This window comes from Ictidomys tridecemlineatus, chromosome 12, assembly GCF_052094955.1.
Source record: "Ictidomys tridecemlineatus isolate mIctTri1 chromosome 12, mIctTri1.hap1, whole genome shotgun sequence".
Lineage (NCBI taxonomy): Eukaryota > Metazoa > Chordata > Mammalia > Rodentia > Sciuridae > Ictidomys > Ictidomys tridecemlineatus.
The window spans coordinates 53,481,823-53,501,858 of record NC_135488.1 but is presented as its reverse complement, the minus strand read 5'-3'; the positions used below and the strand labels follow the sequence as shown (position 1 = coordinate 53,501,858).

General features: G+C 34.4%; 1 pseudogene; it reads right to left on the bottom strand.

Annotated features, from left to right (window-relative positions):
- Window positions 1–1,909: 1,909 nt before the first annotated feature.
- Window positions 1,910–14,828, bottom strand: LOC101957731 (enolase-phosphatase E1-like; annotated as a pseudogene).
- Between the last annotated feature and the right edge of the window lie 5,208 nt (window positions 14,829–20,036).

Genomic DNA, 20,036 nt, shown 5'->3' with positions numbered 1-20,036 from the left:
AGGTGGTAGATAAATGGTCACACATTACCTCACATGTTCTGAAATAATGGATAGAGGACCCAAATAGGTCTTCCTCAAAAGATCTTAATAAGTTACTGGAATTATAATGTCAAGCAGCATGATGGGAAGACTTTTCATATTGTATAGCATTTGGCAATAACTTTCCAGTTCAGCTTTTTCTCTAACGTACATACATCATGGTAAAATGACAATACAGAAAGATGGGTTTGTCAATTTGCCCTTTACCTAAGCTTCAGAGAAAAATATTTTCAAAGGTATCAACAAAACTTTTTGACTTTTTGTAGATTCTTGGCATATCATGATGTTTACTGTCAGTCCATGAACATAAAGACATTTGGGATGGACAGAATTTCTTACATCAAAGTTCTTATTTTTGCCATAAATAGGTCAGATAAACCAAAAAAAAAAGGCAGAAAATTTCTATATTAATCATGGGGAATGTAGGTTGAAAATATTCCAAGCAAGAGAAAGTACAGATTTTGACCTGAATGCTCCAGTCTATCCTCATGATAGTTTATACTAACCATAGATCTTACTGTGGTCTCTGTGAGTTGGCCTAGCTCTCTGACCTTGCATCATGCCATCTCCTCCCTTTTACATTACTAATCATGTTCCAGTTCAACTAGCCATTTAAAAAGTTTTTTTTTTTTTTTTCAAATTTAAATATAGCGTGGCTGGGATTGTGGCTCAGCAGTAGAGCGCTTGCCTAGCATGTGCGGGGCCCTGGGTTTGATCCTCAGAACCACATAAAAATAAATGAATGGAATAAAGGTATTGTGTCCAACTACAATTAAAAAAATAAATATAAAAAATTTGAATATAGCAAACTACTTTCCAATGTAAAGTTGTTTAATTTGCCTTGTCTTCTTTCCCGTGAGTACTTATTTTATAAACCTCATCACTGAGGTGTAAGCCCAAAACATACTTCTTTTTTTTTAAAAAAAATACTTAGATGTTGTAGATGAACACAATATCTTTATCTATCTATTTTTGAAAGAAGAGAATGATTTTTTAATCACAACATAAAACTGACATGGACTATTGTTAGAATTGAACCATGATAAATAATGCTGTTGTAAAATTTACATTTCTCACATTCAAGGGTAAAATATTACATAGTAGGGCTTTTCTTGTTGTTATGAACTAATTTCAGCAAAATTTTATTTTAAAAAATAGTAAGTAGCGATTAATATATGTTTTTAAACTGTGTGTTAGAAAGGCAACTGGTAACAACCAGCAGAATTAGAATCATTTTGTTAAACATTAAGAAACATAATTCTTTTTTAGCTGTTATATCTTCATACCTTTTCCACTGATAAGGCAAGTGCTGGCTATGGGTGCCACATGATTAGTATGCTTCTTCTTAAGTAACAAATACTTGACTGATCAAGACTCAAGTGCATTTTCTTTCCTAATTTTGCTCTTTCGGAGAAGAAACAAATACCTTTATCTTTTGTACCAAGCTAGGCAAATATGAAATACAGCTGTTGTAAATCTTCTAACTCCCCATTAAGCAAGGGCAATGAATTATTAAGAATGCATCTGAAGTATTTTCAGTGTTTAAAATACGAGGCCTTGAATAATTTTCAAAACTAAGTTCTCATTTTGGTATAGGATTTGATAATCATTACACATTTGATCTGTATTTTTTTCTATCAACTACACTTTGCCCTCAATATGGGTTAGTGTTAGGGTCTTAAACTATTTCTACATATAAAGCATCTTTAAATAAGTTCTGTTTTAACTGAACTTATAAGACTTTTTGCCCTCACTTATGTGCCCAGGAAAATTAGTGAGCACACACATACTTATACTTGCATACATATGTATGTATATATAAGTTACATATATCATTATTTTTTTATATCATTTTGTCATTAGAATAAAACTAGACACTAGGGGGACAACAACTCTGAGGAACAGTTGGGTCTTCTGTAGAGATATTCCTCTGTGCTGAATAAGGCAGGTATAGTCTGTTGAAGGATGTGATGAGGCTATAGGAAGTTTTCTCATCATCTGTTAATCCTGCCTTACCAGTGTCAACACCCAAGCTATATGCTCATCTGCTTCCTCAGCAGCACTGGCTTTTAAAGTCACATCTGTTGGAAACAAGATGTTGGTTGAGCATCCAATGCTGTTTGCAAACTTTCTATAACTCTCACTCTCCACTTTGTGTCCAATCTTGGTATCAAAGTGACAATCAAAAAGCTCAAGAATATTTCCCTCTGTAGAATGCCCAAATAATAGCTTCTGAGCCTCTGCACTTCCAGAAGGATAGATAAACACCTTCATTCCCGCTTCTTTTCACTTCCTGACTGTTGGGATGACATCTTCAAAGAACTCTGCTTTCCTGGGATGCATCCCCTTGATCATGGTGCACAACTTTTTTGATATGTTTTTGTATTCAATTTGCCAGAATTTTACTGAGAATTTTTGCATCTATGTTCATTAGAGATATTGGTCTGAAGTTTTCTTTCTTTGATGTGTCTTTTCCTGGTTTGGGGATCAGGGTGATATTAGCCTCATAGAATGAGTTTGGAAGTGCTGCCTCTTTCTCTACTTCCTGAGATGAATTGGAGAGAATTGCTATTAGTTCTCCTTTAAAGGTCTTGTAGAACTCAGTGGTGTATCCATCCGGTCCTGGGCTTTTCTTGGTTGGTAAGCTTCTAATGGCATCTTCTATTTCATCACTTGATATTGGTCTGTTTAAATTGTCTATGTCTTCCTGATTCAATCTGGACAAATGATATGACTTAAGAAATTTGTCGATGCCTTCAATGTCTTCTATTTTTTTGGAATATAAGTTTTCAAAATAATTTTTAATTATCATCTGTGTTTCTGTAGTTTCTGTGTGATATTACCTTTTTCATCACGTATGCTGGTAATTTGAGTTTTCTCTTTCCTTCTCTTTGTTAGCGTACCTAAGGGTCTGTCAATTTTATTTATTTTTTCAAAGAACCAACTTTTTGTTTTGTCAATGTAATTCATCACATCAATAGACTCAAAAATAAGAATTATATGATCATCCCGATAGATGCAGAAAAAGCATTTGACAAAATACAGCATCCTTTCATGTTCAAAACACTAGAAAAACTAGGGGTTACAGGAACATATCTAAACATCATAAAGTCTATCTATGCTAAGCCTCAGGCCAAAATCATTCTAAATGGAGAAAAATTAAAGGCATTCCCTCTAAAAACTGAAACAAGACAGGGATGCCCTCTTTCACCACTTCTATTCAACATAGTTCTTGAAATGCTGGCCAGAGCAATTAGACAGATGAAAGAAATTAAAGAGATGTATAGGAAAAGAAGAACTTAAATTAGCACTATTTGCTGATGATATGATTCTATACCTAGAAGACCCAAAAAGCTCCACCAGAAAACTTCTAGAACTAGTAAATGAATTCAGCAAAGTAGCAGAATATAAAATCAACACCCATAAATCAAATGTATTTTTGTATATCAATGACAAATCCTCTGAGAAGAAAATGAGGAAAACTACCTCATTTACAATAACCTAAAAAAATTAAGATACTTGGGAATGAACTTAACAAAAGAGGTGAAAGATCTATACAATGAAAACTATAGAACCTTAAATTAAAAAAATCAAAGAATACCTTAGAAGCTGGAAAAATCTACCTTGCTCTTGGATAGGCAGACTTACTATTATCAAAATGACCATACTACCAAAATCACTATACAGATTTAATGCAATTCCAATCAAAATCCCAATGGCATTCCTTATAGAAATAGAAAAAGCAATCATAAAATTCATCTGGAAAAATAAATAAAGCAATCCTTAGCAGGAAGAGTGAAGCAGGTGCCATCACTATACCAGACCTTAAACTATATTACAGAGAAATAATAACAACAACAGCATGTTATTGGCACCAAACCAGACTGGTAGACCAATGGTACAGAATAGAGGACACAGAGACTAATTCACAAAACTACAATTATCTTATATTAGACAAAGATGCCAAAAACATGCATTGGAGAAAAGATAGCATCTTCAACAAATGGTGCTTGGAAAACTGGAAATCCATATGCAACAAAATGAAATTAAACCCCTATCTCTCACCATGCACAAAACTCAACTCAAAGTGGATCAAGGATCTTGTAATTAAACCAGAGACTCTACATCTAATAGAGGAAAAATTAGGCCCTAATCTTCATCATTTAGGATTAGGTGCCACTTCCTTAAATAAGACTCCTATAGCACAAGAATTAAAACCAAGAATAAATAAATGAGATGGAGATAAACTAAATTTTCTTCTCAGCAAAAGAAACAATCTGTGATGTGTACAGAGAGTCTACATCCTGGGAGCAAATTTTTATCCCTCACACATCCCATAGAGCACTAATCTCTAGCGTATATAAAGAACTCAAAAATCCAAGCACCGAAAAAACAAATAACCAAATCAACAAATGGGCCAAGGACCTGAACAGACACTTCTCAGAAGAGGATATACAATCAATCAACAAATATATTAAAAAATGTTCATCATCTCTAGCAATTAGAGAAATGCAAATCAAAACTACTCTAAGATATCATCTCACTCCAGTCAGAATGGCAGCTATTATGAAGACAGACAACAATAAGTGTTTGGGAGGATGTGGGGAAAAAGGTACACTCATACATTGCTGGTGGGACTGCAAATTGGTGCATCCAATATGGAAAGCAGTATGGAGATTCCTTGGAAAACTGGGAATGGAACCACCATTTGACCCATCTATCCCTCTCCTCGGTTTATACCCCAAAGAATTACAAACAGCATACTACAGAGACACAGCCACATCAATGTTTATAGCAGCAAAATTCACAATAGTTAAACTGTGGAGCCAACCTAGATGCTCTTCAATGGATGAATGGATAAAAAAAAAATGTGTCATATATACACAATGGAATTTTACTCAGCAATAAAAGAGAATAAAATCATAGCATTTGCAGGTAAATGAATGGCATTGGAGAAGAAAATGCTAAGTGAAATTAGCTAATCCCCCCAAAACAAATGCTGAATATTTTCTCTGATATAAGGAGGCTGACTCATAGTGGGATAGGGAGCTGGAGCATGGGAGGAATTGATGAATTCTAGATAGGGCAGAGGGGTGGGAGGGAAAGGAAGGGGGCAGAGGATTAGCAAGGGCGGTGGAATGTGATAAACATCATCATCCAAAGTACATATTCATGAAGACATGACGAATTGGGTGTCAACCTACTTTTATAGAACCAGAGATATGAAAAATTGTGCCGTATACATGTATATGAATTGTAATGCATTCTGTTGTCATTTTTTTAATCAATCAAAAAAGAAAGAAAGAAAGAAAGGAAGAAGAAAGGAAGAAAGAAAGGAAGGAAGAAAGGAAGCAAGGAAGCAAGCAAGCAAGCAAGCAAGCAATCTAGCTAGCTCTGCTTTCATAGGTCCAGCTGTGAATGCTGCCTTCCACATGTGTCGTGCAATTTTTTGAATGCTGTGGACTTTCAGTCCATCACACAGTATCTATCACAGCCTGGATTATCCATTTTAGGTCATCTACCCTATTCCCAGATGCTGCAGGAATCGAAACAGCCCCATCCAGTGGGCATCTTTTTCAGGCTGTTTTCTCAAAAGATTGGCATCCTGTTGGCACTCCTCTTGCCAATGTGTTTGCAGATACTCTTTAACATTTTCTTTGATGTAAGAAAATAAATGTCCAGATGCTACCATGGAAATCAGTTTGCTGGTAGGGAGGATGGAGGGCGGCACCAGCTGCACCCCAAGAGAGTGTTGGGTTTCTGAGATCCCTGCAACAATCTGGCGACCATGGGGGAGAGGATACCTCCGTGGACCAGCAAGTGGAGAGGACCTCTGTTCAGGGGTCAGAACTCAATGCTGCAAAAGAGCAGGCCTATCTATTTATTTTTAGGTGATGCTGAGAATCCAACTGAGTGCCTCATGTGTGCTAGTCAAGCGCTGTACCACTGAGCTACATACCAGCCCCCAAAGGTACTTCTTTAAAATGCATGTCATCAACATTTTAATGCTCTTGACAGAATCTGGCTTAAACCATCATATTACTCTATTTTATTTTCTTATATTTTTATCTCAGTGTAAAACATTTATTATTCATTAATTTTCTGCCTTCACTCCCATAATATAAATCCTACATTACTGGGAAACTTTGCATGTCCTGTCTCACTTAATATCCCCAAACTTGCCCCCACCCACCCAATTTTTTTCTGGTCAAGGATTAGTAACTCTCCAAGATCCTAGGTATAGTAAGCATGAATCTGGATTTCAACCCCTAGTAATTGGACTCCAGAATACTAGAGTAGCAAAGTGGCAAGAAATTTAATGTTACTATCACAATGCCCAAACCTGGGTCAAAGAAAGGGGCAGCAAGGGTCTTCTTTCCAGACTTAAAAAAAAAATCAATAAGACCAATAGTCCCTTCTGGAATTCCTTAACATGATAGTTATTCTTTTGATTGCCACCAAGTGAATTTGGAAGGTTCCAGGTGGAAAAGAAAGCATGCAGCATGAACAATGATTTTTCCTGAAACATCTGAACCTGGATGGATTTTGAGAGGAGGGAGGTCACTTTCAACCAGCTTTGATCTAGGGAATGTAAGTTCTGTCTGTGCTTGGAAATTGTCCTCTCCCGCCTGCTTATAGTGCCCCTGACTGCATTATTTCCTGAGGAATACTTCTTTCTTGATAACATCAGTATCTCTTGCTTGTGTGATAAGCAAATGAATTGTCAGGATTATCTGAAGGTGTCATAGATGAGGTGTGAGCAACCTCTGCGTGTGTGGGAGGGAGAAGGGGGTGAGGTGCAAGTGAAATTGAGCCAGCACCTTCAGCTGCTTTGAAGTGTTTTTTGTCCAAACAGAGCTGTGAATCAGCAGGTGTACCACACACCTCCTTGACACTTGTGCCTGCAGAACCGTGAAAGTGAGGTACTCAAAAGAAAACCATCAGCTGATTTTATAAAGGGGAAAAAAAATACTGCTGGTTAACTTTATCTCTCAGAGGTAGGACCTCAGGATAAAAACTTCCACTTAATCTCTTTCCAATCTGGAAAGAATAAACTTGGATCAGTGCTTTAGAGGGTGAAGTGGAGATGTGTTAAGATGAGTAGCCTTGAGCTTAAGTAACTTTATAAGAACTTGGACCACATTTGCAAATGTTGCTATCCTTCCAAAGAAATCCTGCTCTCCTGCATCACTGGTGTGAGTATAAGTGGATAAAAACCACTGGGAGTAACATTTGACATGGCTATCATATTTTAGACAACTTATCTCTGTGGAAGAATTTGTCTGCTGGGAATTTAATATGTGAATTTTACTCACACGTGTATGTATTTATCAATGTGGTCATTGAAGCATTATTTTTATTCACAAAGAATTGAGAAAAGCCTTAATGACAACTAATGAGGAATATTCAGTTAATTCACCATACTTTTGTAAAATGAGTATATTATGTAGCCATTGAGAACAGACTGCACATTTATGTGTAGTCAATATGAAAAGACACCAGAAATATTTGAAGTGAGAAAGGAAAGTTGTAATCCTCAAAGTATATATGATATTAAATTTGTTACTCAAACACAGGCAGAGCTTTTTAATTTTTAAATCAACCTAAGTGCATGTAATTTGTAAAGATAATTAATGACAGGTCAAAATGAAAAACACCTGCTGTCACTTACTCTTGATAGAATTGCCCCTGTAAAAAGTTACAGTTTTCTTCAGAGGATCCACCCTTATGAATTCTGGTCGGAGACTCATATTTAAAATGCTATTAATTTCTTTTGCCCACAGCATACTAATTTACATGACATTCCACTTAGGCGTTCTCACTGGTCCCTGAGAATTTTATATAAACTTCAGCTACTACCAAGGATATCTGCCTATTCATTTGAGTTGCTGGTCGTTGTCCCCAACCTGAATTTCACATTCTTCATGTAGTCCATATTTTAAGTTAGATAATCCATACATAAAATACTGCAATGAATCACATTTTCCAAATTTGTGAACATGCATCCAGCTTTCTTCACAAAAAAAAGATAGCATAGAAGTATAAATGCTATTTTATTTATATTAATTAGTCATACAGGCACCCTCTCATTCCATATCCAATTAGCATATAGATCAAGTTTTCCCTCTATGTTGCTTTGATTCTTTGTTTTCCTCTCAACTTGAAGTCCTGTGTATACTTGGGTTAGTTTGGTCTAAAGGGGAGTATTTACTCTTCAGATAAAGTACAAGTATGAGGTCATTCACTAAGATCACACTTCAAGGCTGTACATGCACAGGTCAACAGGTGGTGTTTATAACTGTGCACACATGCTTGTGAGGGGACCCCAGGCAGCCTCAGAGTGTTCCATGGAAACCAATCAATCTCTCTTCCTCATCAGTAAGCTAGACTTCCCAAATGGCAGTTCTTATTTTCTAGTCTAACTTGTTTCTTTTCAATTCACAAGTTCCCTAGTATAAACTAAACCCTAGAAAGATGTACTGGTACAGTTCCAGAGTTCGACACCTCCCAGACAGAAATTCAATCTTGTTCCATGATTACTAAGGTGATGGGATAGCTTTGCAAAGCATAAAAACCTTGTTATGCCCTAGTTTTTTGAACAATCAGATTGTACAATCTACATCTACCCAGTGCTTGGGATAATAGGTGATTATATGTTTATGCCAATATGGTGAAATAGCTGGCATGTCTCTTGTCAAACAAGAATAAAAAAAAATCAGTCTGGCAGGCATTTCTCCTGGTAAGACACACTGCTGCATGTGTAAAAGAAAGATGTATAAATATATGTGTGTACATATGTAAATACATGTACTTATTTTTGCAAAGAACATTACATCTGGGATGTATAAGAAGCAGTTTATAGTGGTACTGCTGAGAGGTGGGAATGAAAAGTTTGGAGAACTTTTACTTTCCATTTTTAGCTCCTGCACTGTTTTATTTTTAATGTAATTTAATTATATAATTTTATAATCATAATTGAAAAACAAGGGCTTTTCTAAAATAATTTTTTAGTTGTAGAAGGACACAATATCTTTATTTTTATTTATTTATTTTTATCTGTTGCCAAGGATTGAGCCCAGTGTCTGACACATGCTAGAAAAGTGCTCCACCACTGAGCTTTGACTCCAGCCTGCTTTTTTTTTCTTATTGTAATTAAAAAGAGGATGGGGGGAACCCTGTCTCATAGAAATTCCTGGATATTTGTATGCAATACTGGCAGGGTTGAATCTGCTTGGAAATCAACTTGTTCAGAGTTACAAAGTAGTTCCCTTGGATTTGATATCATGTCAAAACCCATCATAATATGCTTTGCATTTAAATTGCACTTTTGATTTTTGAAAAATAAGTCCAAGCATATAACACACATACTCATCCCTGCCCCCACCAACAATTGTTTTGCTTTCATTTTAACAAATCTATAGAATTTAACACTTTACTAGGTAGACTTTGAGTATGCATTTGTCATAAAGACAAAGTGGGATGTGAATATATCAAGCAATGAGAATGTAAATGAACAAATATGCCACTGATATCACCTGAGGCCATACATAATCCTGAAGGATTTTCTGGGACTGAAAACATTTGGAGACCTGCCTTTAAGGGAATCACATTCAGAGTCTGAGACACTTTTTAAGTAAGCTAAGCTGAATTAAATCTCCATCTTTGAGAGTGGATTTGCTATTCAGCAACGGCAAAGTCCTTGCAGCCATGTCTATGTATAAATTGACCAATCATGGTAAAACACAAATAGTTTGACAACAAAGTGTATGTGTGCATGAATCAGTTCTGCTCTTTTGTAAGTCAGTCTTGATGACTCCAAAGTCCATGTGAGGAATTAAATGTTCCCAGCTTTAAGCATCAGGTGTTATATGTCTCCAGGAGCATTTCAAGTTAAGCAGGGATGCTTCTGTTTAAGGATAACTAGCAGAGTCTCTTGCTTTATGCTGGCATATATTGATGTGTGATTCTGGTGGAGGAGAGCCCTCTGCTTTGATGCATAAATCAGGAAACTGCAAGAAATTTGCATTGCCAGAAACTTTCCAACCTGAAGTCAGAACTTTCATATCATTAAATTGATCCACTGATACTTGTTTTGATTAAAGCACCAGCTAACTCATAACAGCATCTGTACTCAGTGATATAACTCAAACAAGCATAATGAATGCCTATCTTTTAATTTTTTATGAAAAGGCTTCATAATATATAATTAAGATGTTTTTTACATGTTCTACTGATGAACCATCTGCAGGTATGACATTTAGCATCTGTACTTAAAAGTAGCCACCTGTTACAGTCTGGTAGTCCTGACAGTGAATCATTTCAGATAAATAGAATTTGGGATCATTTGGATTCAGGGTTTTTCATGAGTCTATCATATTCTTGACACTTACTATTTTATTGCAGTCTATCTTTTAGTTTTTTTTTTTTTCTTTAACTCACATCCATTAAGAGATCTAGTCAACTATACTTGTTTTCAAGCTAGGAAAACCTTGGTAAATGTATAGCAAGAGAATTTTTTTTTTTAGAGAACTGAAATTCACTCTTTCCTCCTTCTTCCCTCTTTATCAAAGTCCTATTATATCTGCGTTCAAGTACTCAAAACTTTCAATCTTTGTTTGTGTCATCAATTTCAAAACACACATACTCATCCCTCTCAGATTCTTGCCTCACTTTGAAATGCAAAAAAGATTATGGCATTCAAGAGTTATTTGCATCAGATCAGTAAAGGGATCAAAATTTTACACTAAAGGGGAAAATTGCTAATAATATAAGTTTTATAGTATTTTGCTCAGAATGCTTTGCAGTGATGGTTTTCTTGCTGCTAATTCTTTTAGCTTTTGTTTATCGTGAAAGATTTTAATTTCGTTGTCAAATCTGAAGCTCAATTTTGCTGGATACAGTATATACATAACTATATATATTACACATATGGCTATATATAAATTTATTATTATATATTACTTTATATATAACATACATCCATTTAACATATAGATGGTTATATATAGTTATAGTTAATACAGAAGTTATAGTTAAGGTAGTAGTTTAGTTAAGGTAGTAGTTTAATAGTAGGTTAGTTTTTTTGTGTGCGTATGTATACATATATGTTATTATGTATAAACCATATATATCATTAGGGTTAACTTGGTGAACTACATATGATTACATGTATATTTACAAATGTGTAGTTTTCTATGTACTGTTTAGTGCAGTTGGGTTATGCATGCACACCCATATATATTCTGGTTTTGATGGAGTTCTGAAGATCACTCATTTGTTCAGTAATTTGCTTAAAGTACATGTGTGACTAAGCCTATAACTATACTTATGGCTGAGGTTCATCACAATAAAAAGGAACACAACAGGATCAACTAAGAAAAAAGATAAAGGCGGACCCAGGGAAGAAATAAACAGAGTTCTGATTTTCCTCTCCCTCCAGTGATAAATATGCTCCTTTCTCCATTAGTTAAAAATATACAGTAATATGTGTGCAATGTTTCTGCCAAAGGAAGTGTATTAGAAACCATCAGCCAAGATTTATTGGATGATGTTCACATAGGCACTTATAACACATAACAAAATGTCAGACTCACAGGAGAAGAGGTATTTACATCAACCACCTTATTTGTGCAAATAACCTAGATATACTGAGAGACCACTCACATTATCAGTTAGGAGATGGTTTAAACACCAACTTCCCATGTGACAGCAATGACAGTTTTGTAAAGAAAAACAAAAACAAAAACAAAAACACCTTATGAAGATAGCAACTTCACGTGTATTATATTAAATAATTTCTGTAGTCCATCTCCTTGGCCCTTAGCAAGGTGTTTTTATAGTACAATTATTATCAGTAGTAAAAATGCAGAATTGTGAAACTACCTTGTCATATTATTCTCAGTTATTCCATTTGGTGCTTAGATTTAGCCATTTAAATAAAATCACACGAACTTCGAAGGCCTATCTTAAAAAATCTATGTGTCTTTCTCTAGTTTCTTTGTACGTGTTCTAAGGCATCAGGTACATGCCACCTCTGGCTATAAGTAGTTGAAGCTGACTTGAGACAATTAAAGTTGAGACACAGTGTCATGACATTGAGGGTAAATGTAAGAGATACAATCCAAGAGAGCATTCATCATATCTTCAGAAAGAGTGCATGTCAAACAGGATATATGCCAAAATCAGGCAGTAGAAACTGTAGAGTCCCCAGTGTGTCTCCCCACCCATATAACTTCCTGCCCTTATGTGTCCAGTTCTATGGCATCACATCAACTCCATGATGATAGACGATGTCATCTGGAGTGGGTTCTTCCTGGTGTTCTGTCTGTAGAGTCGGGGTATTTGGCCACATCCTGTTGTTTTATGGTCAGAGGTGTCAGAATCTGGTAAAGTTCTAAGCAATCAAGGCAGCCTTGAAAAACACTTTAGAAAAACAACACAAGAGTTTTTCTTCATGAAGAAGAGAAATCTTCTGATCCTTGTTCTATTTTAATTCTGGATGGAGCTAATTTTTAACGTGAAGTATTATGTCTTTTCTTCTTGGTTAAAGTCATTCTATTAATTTTCTCCTGCTGCCGTAAGACACTCCCACAATTTAACTGCATCGAGTAATATAATTTATTATGTTATACTTCTGGAAGATAGAAGTCTGAAATGAATTGTGCTGGATGGACTAACATCAGGGTGTTGGTAGTTGTAATCCTGTCTGTCTGAAGGCTCTAGACTAGAACCTATTTCCTGGCCTTTTTGCACTTTCCTTGTTTCAAGGGTCCTGTATTTTTAAATTCAGTAACATTTTTTTTTCTGATCCTTCTCCTGCCATAGCATCTTTCTTGGACTGATTGTAGTAGCAAAACATCTAAAACATCTTCTGATTTTTCTTTTTTTTTTTTGGTTGATGATGGACCTTTATCTTTTATTTATTCATTTTTATATGTGGTGCTGAGAATAGAATCCAGTGCCTCACACAAACTAGGCAGGTGCTCTATCACTGAGCTACAACCCCAGCCCACATACTCTGATTTTAACAACTCACGATTAGATTGGGCCTGGATCATAACTGAAAAATCCATTTTAACATTGAAGGTACCATATTTTACTTAGTGCATAGATTTTGGGGGACATCATTCAACCTTCCTGAACCTACTTAAATTATATGTTGATTTAAACACACCACCTCCATGACTTTGCTGCCCCAGTTCTTGCAAAAATCTCTTCTTTATTCTTCTCTACGTCTCTAGAAGTCATTTTGCATGTGGTCCTGAACACTTTTGCTACCAAAGCTCTGCTAATTACTTCTCTTCTCAGTTTCCACATAAACTGATTTCTGTTAGGCTAATCATATCAGGTTTTCTGAAATGTCTAGAATCTCAGTAGAGAAACAGCTCTGCTCATGACATAGAGAAAAGGTCATGACTGTGAAGCTGGCTTCTAGGAAAGTTTCTATAATTACCTGTAATGGATACATAAAGAAAGAATATAATTCATGCTAATGGAGGAGAAAACTTAGTAAGAATTTGAGTAGAAATGTTAAATTGTTGAAGTTTTATGGATCTAATGATTCTCTTTGTAGAATATGCATCTCACATGTTTACTATTGTAGTCAAATCTGTATGCAGTGGGAGGCAGTGACCCTCCATATAGCATGTTCTGAAAGACAATTGAGAGGTCTATCATACTTATGCAAAACTACTAGGTGTAGGCCTCAGGCATTTCTCTTTTTAGTAAACTCCCAGGGACATGTGATATGCTTTCTCTTTGATTTATAGCAATTTCATTAGATGCTAAGATTAATTTGGAAAATAGTGCCTTGAGGGATTAGAACTCATGATTTCATAAGGATTGAAACACATCACCTTTGTTCCAGGAGAGGCAAGTTCTGGTGACCACTTAAGAAGTGTTGGCTGTGTCACAGTTCAGGACCTCTGTGCCCACAGGGTCCATAATACAAAAAACAAAAATGTCCTGTGGTTTCAAAAACCATATGGTATTAGACTGGGAGCAGAAATTCTGTTACTCAATTTCTGTATCCTTGGCCAGGTGGGCCTAATGAGTCAAGTAAGGTCTCTGAGCCATGTGATCACTGTGCAGACTGACTTCATATACCAACTTGATGTGGCCATGAGCTGCCTAGACATTTTATTAAACATAATTTCTCAGTTTGTTTATTAGGGCATTTCTGGATTAAATTTACCTTTAAATCAGTAACATGAATAAATCATGTTGTCTTCTCCAGTGTAGGTGTGCCCCAGTCAACTCATTGAAGACCAGTGTACAATAAAAAGCTGAAAAACAATAAAGAATTTTTTCTTTGTGCCTGACTATTTTCAAGAGAGGATGTTAATCTTCTGCCTTTGAACTTGTGGTAGGACTAGAGTTGATGAGCTGTACCGGATCTCCAGCTTGCAAATTATGGACTTCTCAACCTGTGTAATTGTATGAGCCAATTTCTCGTGGTAACTTTGTATATCTGTATGTCTATGTATGTATATTTGTCCCTATGTATTCTGTTTTTCTGAATATCTATGCTATAGATATATAGATTTATGCTATACCATTACCAACATCCTTTTTATCCCAAATATTCTGTTATGCCTTAGAAGATTGGTCTGGTGGGTCTGAATAAGTATTCCTCCTATGATTCCAAAGCTATGTTCTGTACTTTATTTTGTCAGCACACTTTCCACACTGTATTGTAATTGCTTGCCAATTGCTATCTTGCTCACCAAATTCTTCAGGTCAGGAACCATTTCAATCATATTGATCGTTCCATTTTTGTTATCTGGCATGTTTATGAAAAATAGTAAATTCATATTGAGAATTTGCTAAAAGAGTAAATGTAATTGATTTCTAATTTTAATTTAATTTTGATTTTATTTAGTACATAGTGATTGTACAAATTAATGGGATTTATTGTGACATTTCTATACATAAATCAAAAGTGCTTCTAAAAAAGATCAACAAAATTTTCCTTCTAACTTAACAGGTTGCCAAACATTATTCATTGAAAACTTATGCTGGTGTTATCACATTTCCACCTACATTTTACCATTTGAAGAATCATCCAGGGAACACAATTGTAGGTTTTTGTCTTTCTGGGGCCAAATTCATGTCAAACATTTTATAAGTGAGGAAATTGGGTAGAAGAAGATATTTGCTACAAGTCATTCACAAAATATATTTTTTTACTTGGTAGATCATTTGTCTTTTTCTATTATTATCATAGGTCCGTGAGGTTATTCTAGCCTAACCCCTGCACATAGGCACACAGCACAACAGGCATTTTATAAACATGTTTCAAAGGTGCCCAATTGATTCACTTAAGAAATCTAGAGGAAAATAAGACATGCAAGTTTTTCTACAATACAAGTTGATACGGAGTATGTCAGGATATATATTTTAAAATAGAGAAGAAATAGGGATTATCTCGAAAGAGATTTAATACATACGGATGTCTTTCTACAAATATATCATTATTGTTGTCTTTGACATGAAACAATTGGAGACCTAGGTAGTAAGGGGAGAATCTGTCATAGGATGACCAAACTTTCAGCACTAACTCCAGATAAGACCAGGGCAAACAAGAATTAGTTGGTCATCTGAGGATAAGTTATTTCATGAACTTCTTGACTATCTTTGGAGATTGCTTGGGGAAAGATGTTAGAGATGGGAAATTAGGTCTAAGAAAAACTATCAAACAAAAATGAACAACATAATAGGAGATGAGTTTCATGACCCAAACAAAGCATTCTGGGTACCAGAAAGCCAAGAGGAGAGAGCGGCAGGAGTGCCTAGGATTTTAGGGGGATAATTTTGTTTCTTAATTATACACATGACATATAGATTGTCACTGGACAGAAGTCTGCAGAGCATGACATTAAACTACTCCTTTTTCCACAGCTCATCAGTCTTTACAATGTGATGTATATCCTTCCTGAAGTTTCCTGATGCATTACATATATTTTTTTTTCATTTTTTCCTCTTCACATTTGTTTTGTGATTTTTCTGTTTTCAATTAAGGTCTGTTTTTTGAGATGTTTTCACAAGTCAATGCCTAAAGATCAACTCATTTTTCAAAAACTTAGTGTTGTATTTTACAAAATATTTTATAAGATGTGTGATGATTTAGTTAACTATTGACCAATTGATAGTCACTTGTTTTTTTAAATATTTTGAAAATAATAAGTAATAATTCAAGAGGCATTTTATACATATATATGCACAGAATGAAGAATCTGTATGATAGTAATAACAAAATTCTAATTAACATGTATTTGTTACTTATTATGTGTCAATCTCTGTTACGCATTTTGTATCCTGCTTAATCTTTACAATAGTTGTGAGTTAATATGATTATTCCAGTTTTAACCAAATGAAGAGATTGCAGTTCAGAGGTGTTAAGCCCTACAAAAAGGTTAAACTGGAAGAAAGAGATGGAGTTGGGGGACACAACACAAGCACGCAGTCCTCCATGTTGGGCCAGAAGTGCAATTGTTTGGTACAGTTTATCTCTAGAAATCATTAAGTAAATGACAGCCTACCTTATTTATATTTGTTTATTTTTGGCAAAACTTTCTTCTAACTAAACAAGATGTTGGTCAGTCTCATTTAGAAGCTCACTTAGTTTTTCATGCACTTGACATTTCTCTTCTGATAAAGCATCCAGTGTACACAAAATACAATTTTTCACTTAGCTTTATAATGTCAAATTGCTTTTGAAAGAGGCCATAACAAGTGCTTTTCTCAGCCACAATGACTGAGCTAAACATTTTCCAATATTTTTGATTATGTATGATAACATCTCAAAAATTTGTTGATCTATTGAGGGAAAAGTGATATTACTTCCTATTTTAACTTGCATTTATTTTAGTAACTACCATGTTCAATTTATGCTACTTGTAATTTTCATTCATGAAATTTTTGTTTTTATCTTTTGTTCAATTTCTGTCTTTGACTTTTTAAAATAAAAATCTCTTATTTATTTTTTATACTGTTCCTATTTTATGTATCTTTCAAATATTTTATTTTATTGTTATTTTTTGTGTGCTGTGATGTGGATTGAACTCTGGGCCTCATACACACTATGCAGGTGCTTTAACCACTAAGCCACATGCCCAGTTTGTTTTCCCAATGTTTTATAAAATTGAGTTAATTCATTTAGTTAAGGCATAGAAGTGAAAGTGTTACTATCAACTAGGGTACTAACATTCTTTCTAGGATTGGCTAGACTGTAGATAGAGAAATTAAAGATTCTGAGTGTGGTTCTTTTAGATTCAAAGATTCTTCTTCCGTATTTCTTTTTGCACTGTAGCTTTAAATATTTAGCTGAGAACCCACTGAATAGAATGCAGCAAAATGTGTTTTGAGACTGATGATAACATCAGGAGTTCTTAATAGGCCTATGTATCCAACACAGTAACTGTTAAGGGAAGTTAGCAGTCACTATTAGGCCTATTGAGAACTCTTGATGTTATCATCATTCACTGTTTAATTTTACATGGTTTTAAACCAAAACTCTGTTTTCAGTATGAAGCACATGATATTGAATAGACAAGATGTATTTCCTAAATTTAAGAAACTGCTGTTTGTTCTTTAATATGTTGAATCCAGTAGCAGGTTAACAGAATTAAAATAATCTTTTTCTTTAGTCAATTTAGGAATCATTAACCTTAACAGAACATATGTAAGGGATACCCCCTGTCAAAGTTATAACCCCAAATTCCCAATGCTATTAGAATATATGATTTCCTGTAACAGAATAAATACAATGGTTACAGAATACTGTTTTTCAATACTTGGGAAATCAACTCTCTATCATTTTAAATGTGACCTATAATAGATCTTTAGTTAGAAAGCTTATAGAAGGCTAGAAATCTATTAATACAATTGTTTCTGAAACTAGAGCTTATAAACTCAAACTTGAGTTGAAGACTATAAAATACCAGTTTCTGAAATAACAGAAAAAAGTATAAAACTAACATAAATGATAATTAGTAATATAAAATTAATTGATATTTGCAAGCAAGTGGTAATAAAAAGTTTGAGTACATACACTACCTCCCATTAAGGTTTAATTTCTATAGGATCTGTTCTTCTATAGCCAATAAGTAAATAACTGGTTATTAAAATGGAATATAATGTTATAAAGTATGATATTACATGTAAATGGTATGTTATTTAAATATAGACCATGATGAATTAAAGGTGGAAATTACAAATAATATAGTAACCATGTAAATTAAAATACATGTAAGTTAACTAATGGAGACAGAAATCAGGTTAGTAGTTTCTAGAGACCAGGGTAAAGGAAAGTGGGACTTGGGAAGGAGTGGGAGAAATCTGTGGGGGCAATGGAAATCTTTATAATTTTGATTGTGGCTGCAGTTTTAATATTATATATAATATTTTCAAAATTCATCCAGTTGTGCAGCTTGAATTGAAGGTCTTTACCGTTGTGCTACATGGTTGATAAGAAAAAAAGTTAAAAAACAATCACAAACAAAATAATATATGTCATCCTATAAATCCTTGGACTAGTTGACATTACTGGTCAATTTTCTCAACTATTTAATGAAGGAATTGTATCACAGTCATACAAACTATCAAAACATGAAAAAGAATCACTTCCTATTTGTTAATGATTCCAGTAATAACTTGTTGCTAGAACTAAATAAACATACTTGAAAAGAAGATTACCAAGAGCAATATCCTTCCTAAACACAGATGCAAGAATCCATTAAGAATATTAGCAAATTGAATCTAGCAAAATATTAAAAAAACAATGCAACTTAACCAAGTAAAGATTATCCTTGAATTTATGGTTTACTTAACATTAAAAGAAGAAATAATATTATTCAACATGTTAAGGTAATAAAGTATAAATATAATTATCTCATTAAATTGCAAAAGAGTATTTAATAAATTCAACCCCATTGTGAATTAAAAAAAATTCTCTCAGCAATTTAGATATTGAAGGGAAGCTCCTCATCTTAATACTGAACATGGAAAAAAAAATAGCAGCTAACATTATACTTCATGGCGAGTGACTGAATGTTTTTTACCTAAGGTCAGAATCAAAGCAAGGATGTTTCCAGTCCCTGCTTCCATGCTTCTGTTGAGTATTGTATTGCATATCTGAGATAAGAGAAATAAGCAAAGCCAGGAATCACGATAGGCTGATTGGAAAGCAAGCATCTGTGCACATCTATTCTGATTATGTACTTTGAAAATCCTGAGGAAGCAATGCTGGAGGAGTTGCACGCACCTGATTTCAAAACTTACTGCAGTAGTAGAGTAATCCAAACAGTATGCTATTGATGTAAGAAGACAGATCAATGGAATAGAACAGACTCCAGAAATAGACTCTTGTTTGTATGATCAATAGGTTATTGACAAAGTTGGGAGGCCATTGAACGGCAAAGACACAGAGTTTTTCATAAGTAATGTTGAAACAACTGAATAATCTTCTGAAAAAATACACTATTAACCTCACAGCATGCAAAATTAACTTGAAATTAATTAATCATAGACCTAAATTCAAAGGCAAAAACCATAAATATCTTAAAAGAAAACACAATAAAAAGGTTTTGTGACCTAAGAAATGACAAATAATAAATCCTCAAAGTAAAATATGGAATTCGTCCAAACTTAAAAGCTTTGCTCTTTAAAGAAACAATTAAAAAGATAAAGGCAAGCCACAAAATGGAAAAGAAAACTGTATTATTTATATACAAATAAAAGAAAAAAACTCAGATTATGTAATAAACATTAACATATAAGTAAACACAATACTAAAATATCTGACCTGATCTCAGTTTAATAGTGATAAAGATATATAAATGGCCAGTAAATACGTGAAAAGATGCTTTGCATAATTATTTATTAGATAGTTGCAAATTAATATGCCATAAAACACGTCAATGACTAGAAATAACACTTGAGTCAGTGGAACTTCAAACATTGCTGGTGGGCATGTAATAATTCACAACCGCTTTGGA